Genomic DNA, 14,108 nt, shown 5'->3' with positions numbered 1-14,108 from the left:
TTTAGAATGCAGTGGGGGGAGATGGGAGGCGATGATCGGCAGCTCTATGTTGCCCGTGGGTGGCGGGATCTCCCTGGGGCTAGTAGTTCTCTTCTCGAGTGTCAGTGTATGCAGTGGAGAGGGGAGGGGCCTCTCCACTGGCCAGGCATGTATCAGTTTCACTCTTCAGTGTACAAGTGAATTGCTCTGCTTGTACACTGTTGCTGTACATGCCCTGGGTCAGAGGCCCCTCCCCTTTCCACTGTATACACTGACACTCAGGAGGAGAACTACTAGCTCCAGGGAGATCTCGCCACTCGTGGACACCATAGAGCTGCCGATCGTCGTCAGGGGTACAGAGATGTGCTGGGGTTTGGAGGTACACAGACAGCGGAGACCAGCCAGGTACAGGGGAGCCTCTGGAAGGAGGGGGGGGAGGGCGGCTGTCTGGGGACACTGATGTAAGGAAGGTGTCCTCTGGTCTTCAGCTGGAGAACGGGGTCCCAGAGGGAGGGAGTCTGCCCCTCTTCTGTAGAAGCTGCCATGCGGCTTTGGGTAGTTGACCTGAGGGCCTGAGGAGCTGAACTCAGATGTCCTGCAGAGCTGACTGGAAGGGAGACACTGGAAAGGATCTGAATCTGCCTAAAGTGAATACAGATCTGTGTCGTGGGCCCTGTCCTGTGAGGGCCACTCCTTTAGCTAGAAGAGTCAGTGGACGGATGTCAGTCAAGGGGATGCTAGTGAGTATCCTGAAGATAAAGTAGTTGCATCAAGTCTGCTGCTAGAGTGAGCAAAACTGACTTATTTTTTCCATACAAGTGTCAGTATGGTTCACCAAAGAGTCTGCATTCACAAGTAATCTGGTGAGGCCTAGTGAGAGTTGTCCTCACCTGTAAATAGTTCCAGTTGGAGTATCCCACTATTCCCTTCTCCCATCCAAGTTCCAACAATAAATAGGTAAATGCACACAGCATCCGTCACTGGAGACCGGATTGGCTTCAGAAAAGGTATTTATAGCGATTTCTTCTTTACAGGGCTAGATAGATTCATTTTAGAATGTGGCTGCGAGTAGGTTTACAGTAATTTAGGTTTTGGGTGAACTTCCACTTTAAGCTGAGTATATTGTACATGCATCGAAGTTCAGCTGGTTCAGAAGCACCCGGCCAAATTTTGGTACATGTGTAGCCCTGTCATTCAACATAGGCTGGTCTTACAACTGGCTTCTGACGGAGTGCTGCCTATCTTGCGCCCACATTTTCTACTAAACCCAGGCCATGGATTGGACCAGCACTTTGCCATTCAGAGAGGGGATTGTTTCAAATGGAGCAGTGTTGCTCCTTCATTATATTCAGACAGCTGGTTGAATGAAAAATAATTCTCTCTATGTTTAACCTGTTTTAGGTCAACTCTATAAGAGCAGTGTGAAAAGCGAGCTTCGCCAAAGGATTTGCAAGTTTTGCTGAAGGTTTTAAAGTGCCAATAAACTTCAGTTTGTAAATGTTGAAGACAGAGCCCAAAGGGAGATTTGATTGCCACTTGGACATGGCTGCCAGGTTGACAGTTGGGCCCTGTTCTGTGTCTCGAGCTGCTGTCACCACTCATAAAAACAGAGTGGGACCAGATGTCCAGTTGAAGCTCCATTAACATTTGCCATTTTGGGATCTCGGGCAGAATCGCAGCCTCAAATCGCATGTTTGGGTGCCATTCGTATTCAATGGCATCTAAACGCAGGGCTATTTTCCTACGAAGATCCTGCTCCTGTTTGGGTCACAAGTTTCCCGTGTTGCGGTTTGCTCAGATTTCCACGTGGTTTATCGAGGAAAAACTGAACAGCGTTTTAGGTGCCATTGATGAATGGTAACCGAACATGCATTTTGTGATTGTAGTGCATTGCTGGACCCTGGGACAGGTAAGTGTCCGATTATTAAAAGTCAGCAGCTGCAGTATTTGTAGCTGCTGACTTTTAATTATTTTTTTTTTATAGTGGGAACACCGCTTTAATGCATTCTATGAAGGAGCATATAACTCAATCCCAGCAGCTGACAGGAGCAGTGGGGAAAGGGAAAATAAAGCTGGCCATACACTGTGCTGATATTCACCACTCACATGCAGCTACCATTCAGTTTTTAGCAGCTGCAGTAGCTGTAGTGGGAGATTTGTCTTTCTGTGATGTATTGTGTGGGTAGAGGAATCTGTTAGATGTGGGCCGAATTTAAAAAAATCTAATTGTGAATGGTCAGCTTAAAAAGGAAGTAAACTCTCCCACTCTGATGCTTTTCATTTAGTCCATTATAATAAGTAATTATCAAACTATAGCAACTGTAATACACCCCAAATCGCATATTACTTACTGTTTAAAGAAACTTTACAAAAATTTGTTTCCAGGAGTAAGGCAGCGCCATCTTAAGTATTGTTTTCTGAGTCCACAGTAGAGTGTATTTGCGCCCTTACATTGAGCACTTCCTGTACTGTTAACCAAACCTCCTTCTCAATCCAACATTTCTGTGACAACCCTGCTTCCCTGTTCATAGCTGACCTGTTTTATTTCATAGTATTTACTTGTGCTGATTATCTAGTGTTTGCCTGCGTGAGTTCTATTAGCTTCAGCTGATAAGACTGCAGTAATGCTGTCCCATGCCCTGCTTTACACTACATGTGATGTCACATGGTCATATGGTGTGTAGGAGGAAGCTCTGAGTGATTATGCAGCCTCCTGGGAGTTCAGTGTTGTGTGCCGTAGTAAGTCCTGATAACAGATAGATAAGCACATAGAGAGTGTGCCATAAATCAGGGGAGATCTGGGCATGCTCAGTGTGACTTCATTCTAAAGAACAAAAAGGATTAGAACAATACTAAGCAAGTAAGGAGATATCTACAAGCAGCGTTCATTAGTGTTCATTAGGGTTTTTTATGCTGATTTACATGGGACAAAGTTGTGGGGGAGGGTTTACAACCACTTTAAAGTGTTACTAAACTCACAACAGTAAAATCAGTCTGTATATGCTTTTGCACAGAGTAGCCGGAATCCTCCTCTTCTCAGGTGCCTCTTTGCTGCTCCTGGCCCCTCCCTCCTAATGAGTGCCCCCTCAGCCACCAGCTCTCTATGGGGGCACCCAAGGCGAGTCAGAGTGTATCCATTTAACCACTTAACAACCGGCCCATAGCCGAATGATGTCTACAGGGCGGTTGTTTAACTCTGGGAGGCCGTTATATGACGTCCTCCCAGAATTCTGCTCTCGCGCGCCCCCCTGGGGCACGCACTCGAGAGCATCCGTGACTCACGGATAACGGTAAACGCCCGCTCATTGCGGCCGTTTACCACTTGATCGCTCCATCAAATGACGGAGTGATCACTTGTAAACAAACCGGCGTCATGTTATGACGCCGGTTCCTCCCTCCCCCTCTCTGTACTGATCGGTACAGCGGAGGGGGAAGAGATCGGTGTCAGCAGCGCTGTGGGCTGCATCTGCAGTGCCCACATCGCTGCTCACCGAAATTTAACCCCTCAATTCCCTGCCATTACTCTGCAATACCCTGCAATACTTTGCAGTACCAGCAAATACTCTGCAATACCCGCAAATACTCTGCCATACTCTGCAATACCCGCAAATACTCTGCAATAGCCACAAATACTCTGCAATACTCTGCAATACCCGCAAATACTCTGCAATACCCACAAATACTCTGCAATACTCTGCAATACCCGCAAATACTCTGCAATACCCGCAAATACTCTGCAACACCTGCCAATACTCTGCAACACCCGCAAATACTCTGCAGCACCCGCCAATACTCTGCAATACCTGCCAATACTCTGCAACACCCGCCAATACTCTGCAATACCAGCTAATACTCTGCACTACCCTCCAATACTCTGCAGTACCCACCAATACTCTGCAGTAAAATTCCAGCCAATACTCTGCAATACCCTGCCAATACTCTGCAATACCCTGCCATAAATTGCCATACTCGGAGATACCCAGCCATACTCGGAAATACCCTGCAATACCCAGCCATATTCGGTGATACCCTGCAATACCCAGCCATAGACATCCCCCCCCCCCCCCGCTGCCCTCCGGTGCTTCTACCGACTCGCCAATACGATCAAAGCCAGAATCTTTTTTATTTTTTTTATTTCAGGCTTTCCAGCCTAATGGTTAGATGTGGGGTCTTATTGACCCCATATCTCACTGTAAAGAGGACCTGTCATGCCATATTCCTATTACAAGGGATGTTTACATTCCTTGTAATAGGAATAAAAGTGATCAAAAAATTTATTGTTGGGGAAAAAAATGTCAAACTAAAATAAATAAAGTAAAATGAACAATACATTTTTTTTTTTTTAAAGCGCCCCTGTCTCCATGGGCTTGCATGCAGAAGCGAACGCATACGTAAGTCCCGCCCACATATGAAAACAGTGTTCAAACCACACATATGAGGTATCGCTGTGAACGTTAGAGTGAGAGCAATAATTCTAGCCCTAGACCTCCTCTGTAACTCAAAACATATAACCAGTAAAAAAAAATTTAAAGCGTCGCCTATGGGGATTTTTAAGTAGCGACGTTTGGCGCCATTCTACGAGCGTGTGCAATTTTGAAGAGTGACATGTTAGGTATCTATTTACTCAGCGTAACTTCATCTTTCACATTATGCAAAAATTGGGCTAACTTTACTGTGTTTTTTTTTTAAGCACAAAACTGTTTTTTTTCCAACAAAAAAGCATTCAAAAAATTGCTGCGCAAATACAGTGCGAGATGCAACGACCATCCTTGTATTCTCCAGGGTGTTTGCTAAAAAAACATATATAATGTTTTGGGATTCTATGTAATTTTCTAGCAAATAAATGATTATTTTTACATGTAGAAATGTCAGAATTGTCCTGGGTGCTCCAGAACGCCTGATGGCGCTCCCTGCATGTTAGGCCTCTGTATGTGGCCACACTGTGTAAAAGTGTCATACATGTGGTACCGCCGTACTCGGGAGGAATGTGTTTTGGTGTGTAATTTTTGGTATGCATATGCTGTGTGTGAGAAATAAACTGATAATATGACAATTCTGTGAAAAAAAAAAAGTAAAAAAAATCTTGATTTTGCAAAGAATTGTGGGAAAAAATGACAACTTCAAAAAACTCATCATGCCTCTTAATAATACATTGGAATGTCTTCTTTCCAAAAAGGGGTCATTTGGGCGGTATTTGTACTTTTCTGGCATGTTAGGGTCTCAAGAATTGAAATAGGCCGTCAGTACTTCAGGTGTGATCAATTTTCAGATATTGGCACCATAGCTTGTGGACTCTATAACTTTCACAAAGACCAAATAATATCCACCAATTTGTACTTATTTTTACCAAAGATATGTAGTAGTATAAATTTTGGCCAAAATTTATGAAGAAAAATTACTAATCTGCTAAATTTTATAACAGAAACAAAGAAAAAATCATTTTTTTACAGAATTTTCGGCATTTTTTCTTTTATAGCACAAAAAATAAAAAAACGAGCGGTGATTAAATACCACCAAAAGAAAGCTCTATTTGTGTGAAAAAAAGGACAAAAATTTCATGTAGGTCCAGTGTTGCATGACTGAGTAATTGTCATTCAAAATGTGAGAGCACCGAAAGCTGAAAATTGGTCTGGTTATTAAGGGTGTTTAAGTGCCCAGTGGTCAAGTGGTTAAACACGGAGCCCTAACCTGACCTGTCCCCTCTCTCCCTTGATTGACTGACAGCCTCGGGCAGGGCCAATCCTTAATATTGATTGGACCTTGGGTAAACATTTTCTTGGGTCCCCCATGCAATTTCGCTCTCCACCTGCTCTGAATCTACAATAAATGGCAGCTAGATTCAAAATCCGTTTATTGAATCAGATCAGGCAGCAATTGCGTTTTGTTGCCAGAGGTTACAGTGCATCATTACCACTCACTGACTGGCTGCTAGAGGTTACAGCACACATTATGGCTCACTTATTATTTACTAGAGGTTACAACACATGGCTTCTGCTTGTTGATTGGTTGCTATAGATTATTGTACATCGATACTGCTCACTGATTAGTTGCTAGAGGTTACCGGTCATCCTTATGACCCAATTGTTTGCTAGAGGTTACTGCACGTTATTACTGCTTACTGATTGGTTGCTAGAGGTTACTGCATATCCTTACCACTCAATGATTGATTGCAAGAGGTTAGTGCACATCATTACTGTTCACTGATTGGTTGCTAAAGGTTACAGAACATCATCTTCTCACTGCCTGCACACCATGGACTGGGGAGGGTAGGGGACCCGTCAATAGACAGAAAACTCCTAGGCATCCTAGGACTCCTGCAACCAGTGGCAATGCTGGGGAAGGGGGGGTGTGATCGGTGGCAATGCTGGAGGGTTGATGGGATCAGTGGCAGTGGTGGGGGGATGTGATTAGTTAGGAGGCAGTACACTGTGGCAAATTCTGTATAAAGTAGAGCAAAGCTGGAAATCTTTGTCAAGTATAGAGTCCGGAATTCTACACTGACCCCTAATGTAATGGGGAATTTACAATGACCACCAATGTGTTATTTACATATTAATGCCGCTGTTATTTACATATCAATGCAGGGTCTGCAGGTGAGTCATCTGTACACTGCAATAGGCAGAGCTGAGCAGCATTAGTAACAGAACTTCACACTGAGATATCGGGACACAGATGGGACTAAAATGTCAAGGGACAAGGGAATTTAAACTGGGATAATTGTCAATTATGAGGCAGCTGCTTTGGTCCCCACAACAACGATGAGGCCCAGGGCAGCTGCCACTTTTGCCCTGACTTAAAAACGACCCTGGCCGCCGGAGCCAATGGCACCATGGCTGTATCTCAGCCAATCAGGAGGAGTGTCCCGGACGGCTTAGATACTTGTGGGCATCGCTCGAGAAAGAAGGGGATCAGGTAAGTAACTGTGGGGTGCTGTGGTGTCTGCTACTCACAGAAGGTTTTTTAGCTTAATTCATAGAATGCATTAAGCTAAAAAACCTTTTGCCTTTACAACTCTTTTAAGCAGACAGTGATAGAAGGCACAAGACTTCTCTAACTGCTGATGAGAAAATGTATTTATCCTTTTATATTTACTAAAACTATTGCAGTTCCATGTACTGCGGGAGACCAGATATAGTGAATGCAGGCTCCTGGGTTTAGTAACACTTTAAGTAAATGCATTTATGGAGGTCTCCCAACTGGAATGAGATCAGGCACACGACTACATACCCACCTGAGCTATCCTGCTAGGAAGCTGTCAAAGCAGACAGCCAATCGTAGGCAGTAGAAACATTTCCCACCCTGCAACCTCATGTATATTGTAGACGTGCAGCTGCGCAGCAGGGCGTGCCTCCACCGCCTATGATTGGCTTTCTGCTTTGACAGCTTCCTGGCGGGATAGCTTATGCAGGACACCCCTGAACTCATCCTTAAATACAGTGAATCTGTTGCTTTGCCCTGCATGGACAAAGCACAGAATAGCAGACATCCTGTGACATTTGTCCTTCAGAGGGACCTTTAAAATTTGAAATGGACTACAGATTCACTTTTAGTTTTTATTGTTGATAACAGAAAGATATAATACATGAGCAGACCAAGCAGTAACAATATTTTCCCTTTGATGACATACGTTTTATGGAGTTTAAAGAGAAATGGAAATGCCCACTGTGTTTAGTTAAATTGGTGCTCTTTGCAACCCCAGTAAGCCCACCTCCAGCTTTAGTTTTAGCTCTTTAGTATATGCATCGATGAACAAACAGTGTCCAGGTCAAACAAAACTGCTGACATATTCCTCCTGATTACTGGCCGCTGCAGAATGAGAAGATGATCACAAACAAATGTTAGCATTTAACGTTCACCCTTTCCTTTATTCCCTTTTCTCTCTAACACATGATACAGTAAGAAGACAGGATACTAAACTGTCACCTATTAAAGACTAAATATATTGGTATTGGGTCAATCTTTTTTAGGTTATAAGTTTTAAAATGCAGGGAGGAGTTGAAACCCCTATCATGTTATTTTGTTTTCTGTCTTTGTCCCATTGGGGAGATTTTCCTTTACTTTATGCCTTGGAGACACAGCATTTCCCAAAAGAGAATATCTAGCTTAGACAGCTGTCACCACAATATTTGTCTCCTTTGGAATCTTTCATCTCACCTGTTGCTCTCAGACAACTTTAAAGCCTAATATTAGGTATGGCATTTTTTTTACATACTGTAGCTATATTGAACCATATTATTATATACTATATAACATAGCTATATTACCATATCTGTAGAATCCCTTTCATAGCTGGGAAGCTCCATTAGCTTCCAGCTTCTGTGACTGGCAGCGGCCCTGCTGCATTTTGAACACAGAAAGTCCTTAATGCCACTGGCACCATTCAGAGAACACTTTTCTGATTGGACGAGGTGGAGATTATGACATCACCGTCCACCTCATCCAATCAGAGAACTCTCTGCATACATTCAGATTCTCTGTATGACACTGGTGCTGAGCCTGTGGTAACTATGTAGCAGGGCAGTCACTCTGAATAGGATGTGGAAGACACAGCTAATACCCTGATCCTCTGCTTCCATGGGGATCAGCCAGGTATGGAACATGCATACTTACTGTGATGAACCGCTTGGCACCCCACTTGGCTGCTACCGCAAGATACATCTTCCTCCAATTTGGAACCAAGAACCAGGTATTATAGCTATGCACTGCACCCAGAAACTAGACAACACTAGCTTAGGTGCAAACTGGAACTCTGATTCCATGATGACCGACTCCTAGAACACTTATTTGATATCACCCAACACTGGGTTTCCGATGGTGGTTTGGACTGCCTGTAGGGAGGAAGCAGCTCCCACTGCTGCCTCCAAATGTAACAGACCACTTGGCACCCCACCTGGGTGCTTCCGTCAAGATACAGCTTCCTCCACTCTGGAACCAGGATCCAGGTATTATAGCTGAGTATTGCACCTAAGAACTAGACGACACTAGCTTAGCTGTAAAGTGGAACTGGCCTTATTGTAAACTCAAACAGCATAATTAGCACACAAAATCAGATAAGAGCTCGATCACATTATCCTAAACAATGCAAACTGTAAACAGTAACATCTTCAGTATATCTAACAGTACATCTAATGAACAGCTAACATAAACATAAACATCCCACAATGGTGTGGAAATAATGTTAGTCACATCTCCAAGAGGATTAGCAGACAGACATAAACAATAGGTTACTCAATTAACAATGGAAATTCACACCTAGGAGGCACACAATGGGGAAATTATATCATGAAAGAAAGACAATTTAGTAAACAGATTATAGCAGGAGACAGCAGCATCACGTTGTTTTGAGCTGATTTTTTAACAACTATTCTGAGTCTAGAAGGGGGTGAAGCAGTCCTTGTTTGAGCACAGAGGGCCCAGCTTTGTATCCAGGCCCTAGGTCAGCAGAGTCTGTGTGCTTTTGGGGAGACATGGACCTGAATCTGAACAAAACCACTCCAAAGGTCCCCCAGAAACACACCTCCAAAAGAATAGAGCCCCCTCAAATGCCAGGGCCCATAGTCAGCAGGCAAGAGGCTACCCTACAGTCACCTCCAATGACCCTGTCCCAGTTGGGTCTGTCACACTTACATTGGTCCAAGCTGAACCAAAGTAAGCTGAGTCAATCCCCGAACACAGCAACCCCACCTCTCTCCCTGGAACTCAGGTGCAGTGACCCAGCTCACCAGCAATGACAGCCTGTTCACATGCAGATGCAAACCATCCACGTCCTCCAGAAGAGTCAATCTCAGAATACAGCAACCCCAGCAGTGGCAGCTGGTTGGTTGGTTGGTCGGACCTCCCATGCATCTTCAGCATGGCGGCCGTGCGATTCCTCCTTCCTCTTATACCAAAGGGATCGCTTCTCCTTTTGGTCAATTGGGAAACGGGTCTCAGGACCTCCTTTCTGATTGGCAGGGAGGAGTATCGGTGTGACAACAGCTATAATACATTCGCTATTGTCACACAACTGGGTGGGCTCAGGCGCAGTGCTCTGCACCCATGAGCCCACCCTTTTTAAGAGCCTATTAGAGCCTCTGGCTCTAATCACGTGCTTCAAAAAAAAAACACATTGGAATCCAGGCGTCTGGCGCCCTTCCTGTAAATTAGGGGGCTGGATGCATGGATAGGGGGGTGGCCCCTGCGCCCCTAATGCAGCAGCCGCCACTGTTAATGTTAACTATGCAGTATCATCCATATCTGGATTAGTAGGAGAGAGCAGAGTGATTATTTCATCATTATGGTAATTGGTTATCGCTGTCTAAGCTGGGACACTTCAGTAATCTACATAGATTGCCTAGCTGTTGGTAAAGCCACCAACTGGATCACAACACTGGCCGAACAAAATGACAGATATTTGGTAGGTAAATCAGTTAGCATTTATGTATTTCTTGTGTTCATATTTATATATATCTGTTTTCCTTGAATTTAAAGACTGCAGTTAGAGGAAATTATAACAACATATCGCAGAGTACAAAGTTCATGTTTTAGACATATTATTTGCTTTATATAGATGCTGTCATAAACTGAACAAACAAATAAAAAGTGAAACATGGCGTGTCACTAGAGTTTAGTTTTGCTAAAAGTATCACACGTCATCCCTTTCTTCTAAGGGCCCAGTCACATTGTGGTCCATTAATACCTGTTACTTTGCTCGTAGTTGTGCGTTGTCTTAGCCCTTGTACACACGGTCGGAGATTCCGACAACCAAATCCGTCGGATTTTGTCCGTCGGATTTTGTCCGACGGATCTTGTCCGAAACTGTTGCATACACACGGTCGGACAAAGTTGTCGGAAAATCCTATCTTTCAGAACGCGATGACGTAATTTTTTATTTTTTTGCAAATCTGTTTATTAAGATTTAAACAGTGAACAAGCAACAAGCAAACCAAAAAAACAAACAAAAAAAAACAAACAAAAAACAAAAAAAAAAAGGAACACATACATTTGTCACGACTAGGGTTACAGGCGTGGCGTGTACAGGGTTGTAATATAAGACAGTTTGTTACATACAAAATATGTCGGAGAATTTAAGGCACCTCAGCGGCCACATAGAGCCGTCTCCATGTACAGTAGGACAGCTCGGACCTAACACATGCTACTCAGACACACAACATTTTCACCGGTGCAGATTCCTATTCATTAACAGATGATAATGTGTTAAGTAGGCTGCGGGTCTGAGGCCGTGGAGGCGTCTGCCAGCCAGCTGGACCAGACCTTGTCATATTTTTGCGGGCAACCCCTATTAACATAGCAGTCTTTGTAAAGAGGCAGGCTGCCGTTGACCAATTTCTTCCACAGGGAGAGAGGAGGAGGAGTTGGCTTACGCCAGCTTAGGGCTATGGCCTTGCGGGCGTAGAAGAGAAGCAGCCCAACCAGGGTGCGCCGCGCCACAGTGGGAATTACTTGATCTATCAGGCCCAGTATGCAAATTTCTATAGAGTGTTGGAGCGATATGGAGGTGACCTGTGTTATGACCCCTAGTATCTCCTTCCAATAATCAACAATGGCTGGGCAGGTCCAAAAAATATGAGTGAAGTCCCCTGGTATTGTCCCACAACGCCAACACCCCGGGGGGGAGGCGGGGTTCATTTTGTGCAATCTGTATGGGGTGAAATATGCTCGGTGGACCAGAACGTGATGACGTAATTTAGTTACGATGGGACTACGTTCAGGCTAGTAGCCAATAGCTTTGATGTAGGAATTTAATTTGAGCATGCGTGGCACTTTGTCCGATCGGAATTCTCTACACATGATCGGAGTATGTCCGATCAGAGCAGTTTGTTGGAAAATATTTCCAGCAAGTTGGAAAATTTGGTCCGACGGATATTCCGATGGAAACAGTCCGATGCAGACCACACACAGTCGGAATATCCGACAAACCGCTCCGATCGGACACATTCAGACGGAATCTCTGACCGTGTGTACAAGGGCTAAAGGCCACCTGTAGGGAGGTGCAGTGTGGTGCAGCATCAGTAATCACACACAGTTGCAGAGAACAGAACTTGTATTAACCACTTTAGGACCAGACTTTTTCTGCAAACATTGTAATTTTTTTATGTCACACGGTATTTGTGCAGCTGTTTTGGAAAAAAATACACTTTAATTAATAAAAAATACAATATTTAGCCCAATTTTGTGTAAAATGTGAAAGATGATGTTACGCCGAGTAAATAGATGCCTAACATGTCGTTCTCTATAATTTTGCGTGCTCGAGGAATGGTGAAAAACGACAGTACTTAAAAATATCCATAGGCTAAGTTTTAACCACTTTGGCCCCAGAAGGATTTACCCCCTGAATGACCAGGCCATTTTTGTGATAAGGCACTGCGTCGCTTTGACTGACAATTGCGTGGTCGTGCGATGTTGTACCCAAACAAAATTGATGTGATTTCTGGTAAAAATATTTAGGGTCTTTTTTTTTTTTTTACTGGTAATGGTGGTGATCTGCAATTTTTTGCGGGACTGCAACATTTCGGTGGATAAATCTGACCCTAAGTGTCACTTTTTGGGGACTAGTGACACCAATACAGTGATCAGTGCTATAAAGAAAAGCACTGATCACTGTATAAATGACACTGGCCGGGAAGGGGTTAACACTAGGGGGCGATCAAGAGGTTAACTTTTATACCATCCATACCATCCATACTCCTCCCCTATGCCTCTTACACACAAAAACAGTTCTTTAAAATGATATTGAATATCCTCAATGTTACCAGCTCTAGAATGGGCACACATTTGTTCCATCTTCGCCCTGTCTTGCTTCCGGGTTCTGTGCCTTTGGTCACTTGCCTTGGCCGGGCTGTGTTGCTGTCACTTCCACGCATATACATTAGGATCCTCTCTCTCTCTCTCTCTCTCTCTAATCCCCCTCTATCTCTCATCCTCCCTCCTTTACCCCTCACCCCTCTCTTATACCCTTTCTCTCTCTCTCGCTCTCTCTCTCTCTCTCATCCTCCCTCTCTCTATTTAATTTAATTTGTTATAACAAAAAATTGTTTGCTTTTTTAATTATTATTTATTTATTTTTAATAAAAATCCCCACCATAATCCTCAGCACCAGGCCCATGATGTTCTTAATCCGGCCCTGAGCTTCCCACACACTACAACAGATCAAAAAAAAAAACACAAGACATTTATCAATGCAGAACACCACAAAACATGGTACGTGTGTTGTGCTCTGCACTCTACTGTACAATCTGTTGGGGTGCCATTCACAATAAAAATTCACAATGAATGGCATTGCAAAGCACCACACATAGAGCAAGTGCATTGTGCAAGTTGATACAATGCACAATAGGTCCTAAAGGTATCCATAAATGTAAAATGCTTTCTGTATGGGCCAAGTACTTTTGGCACAATCGCTAGGTGATCCTCCCATATATTTAGACACCAGCAGGTGGTGATTTTTTTGCAACCAAGGCACCTGAGGACATTCTGTTCACTGTGCATATCTTTTACAATAGGAGTTTCCTTTTATGGGGAGAAATTTTCAATCACGTTTAAGCCATGTGAAAAGTGATGCAGAGCCTTCAGGATTTCTCATTACAATAATGTGATTGAATGTTCTTTTGCAAGACCGAATGACCGGGGAGGGTCTGATGGTCCCCTGTTGAGACATGTTTTAGGGAAGCCGGGGAGGGCTGAACTAACCTGCAGGCTTGTCCTCTCTCACAGGTCGCCCCCAAGTTAGCACCAGCGCTCTGGCCGCAGGGAGTGCGCACCATCACTGAGGCTGTTTGAATCTCCACCGCCAGCCGCTCTCCTCATTGCCGAGGTTTCAGGAAGTCCTGTCTTCCAAGCCTCACTCTGAGGCATGCCCACATCAGCCGAAGTCACAGTGCAACCCGGAGGAGCGTGAATAGCGGCGTGGAGAGCAGAGCAAGGCGATGAGAAGCGGTTGGCCGGCTGTACCTGCCCCACCAGCGGTACCAGCAGCCCAGGACCCGGCTAACCTCCTAATGGAACAAGAGGAAGGGAAAGCAGCTACTGCAGGCAGATCCAGGTCGGGACCCGGTGAGTACAACCCCCTTGGAAAGGGAGGTGGGTAAGAAAATCCAGATTCTTGGTGTCAAGAATCCTGGAAGAGTCAG

The 14,108-nt window shown here is 44.3% G+C and overlaps 1 long non-coding RNA gene across 1 annotated transcript in view; it reads right to left on the bottom strand.

Annotated features, from left to right (window-relative positions):
- Positions 1-13,817, bottom strand: part of LOC143982905 (uncharacterized) — a 28,569-nt gene extending 14,752 nt beyond the window's left edge. Inside the window, exon 1 of the long non-coding RNA XR_013274530.1 lies at positions 13,669-13,817. This is a non-coding gene — a long non-coding RNA (uncharacterized LOC143982905). The remainder of the gene's footprint in view (positions 1-13,668) is intronic.
- Positions 13,818-14,108: the final 291 nt, after the last annotated feature.

This window comes from Lithobates pipiens, unplaced genomic scaffold (genome assembly GCF_037356315.1).
Source record: "Lithobates pipiens isolate NorthernLeopardFrog02 unplaced genomic scaffold, aLitPip1_a1.2 Scaffold_16, whole genome shotgun sequence".
NCBI lineage: Eukaryota > Metazoa > Chordata > Amphibia > Anura > Ranidae > Lithobates > Lithobates pipiens.
The sequence above is the reverse complement of the archived record's forward strand: the minus strand, read 5'-3'. Positions and strand labels throughout refer to the sequence as shown.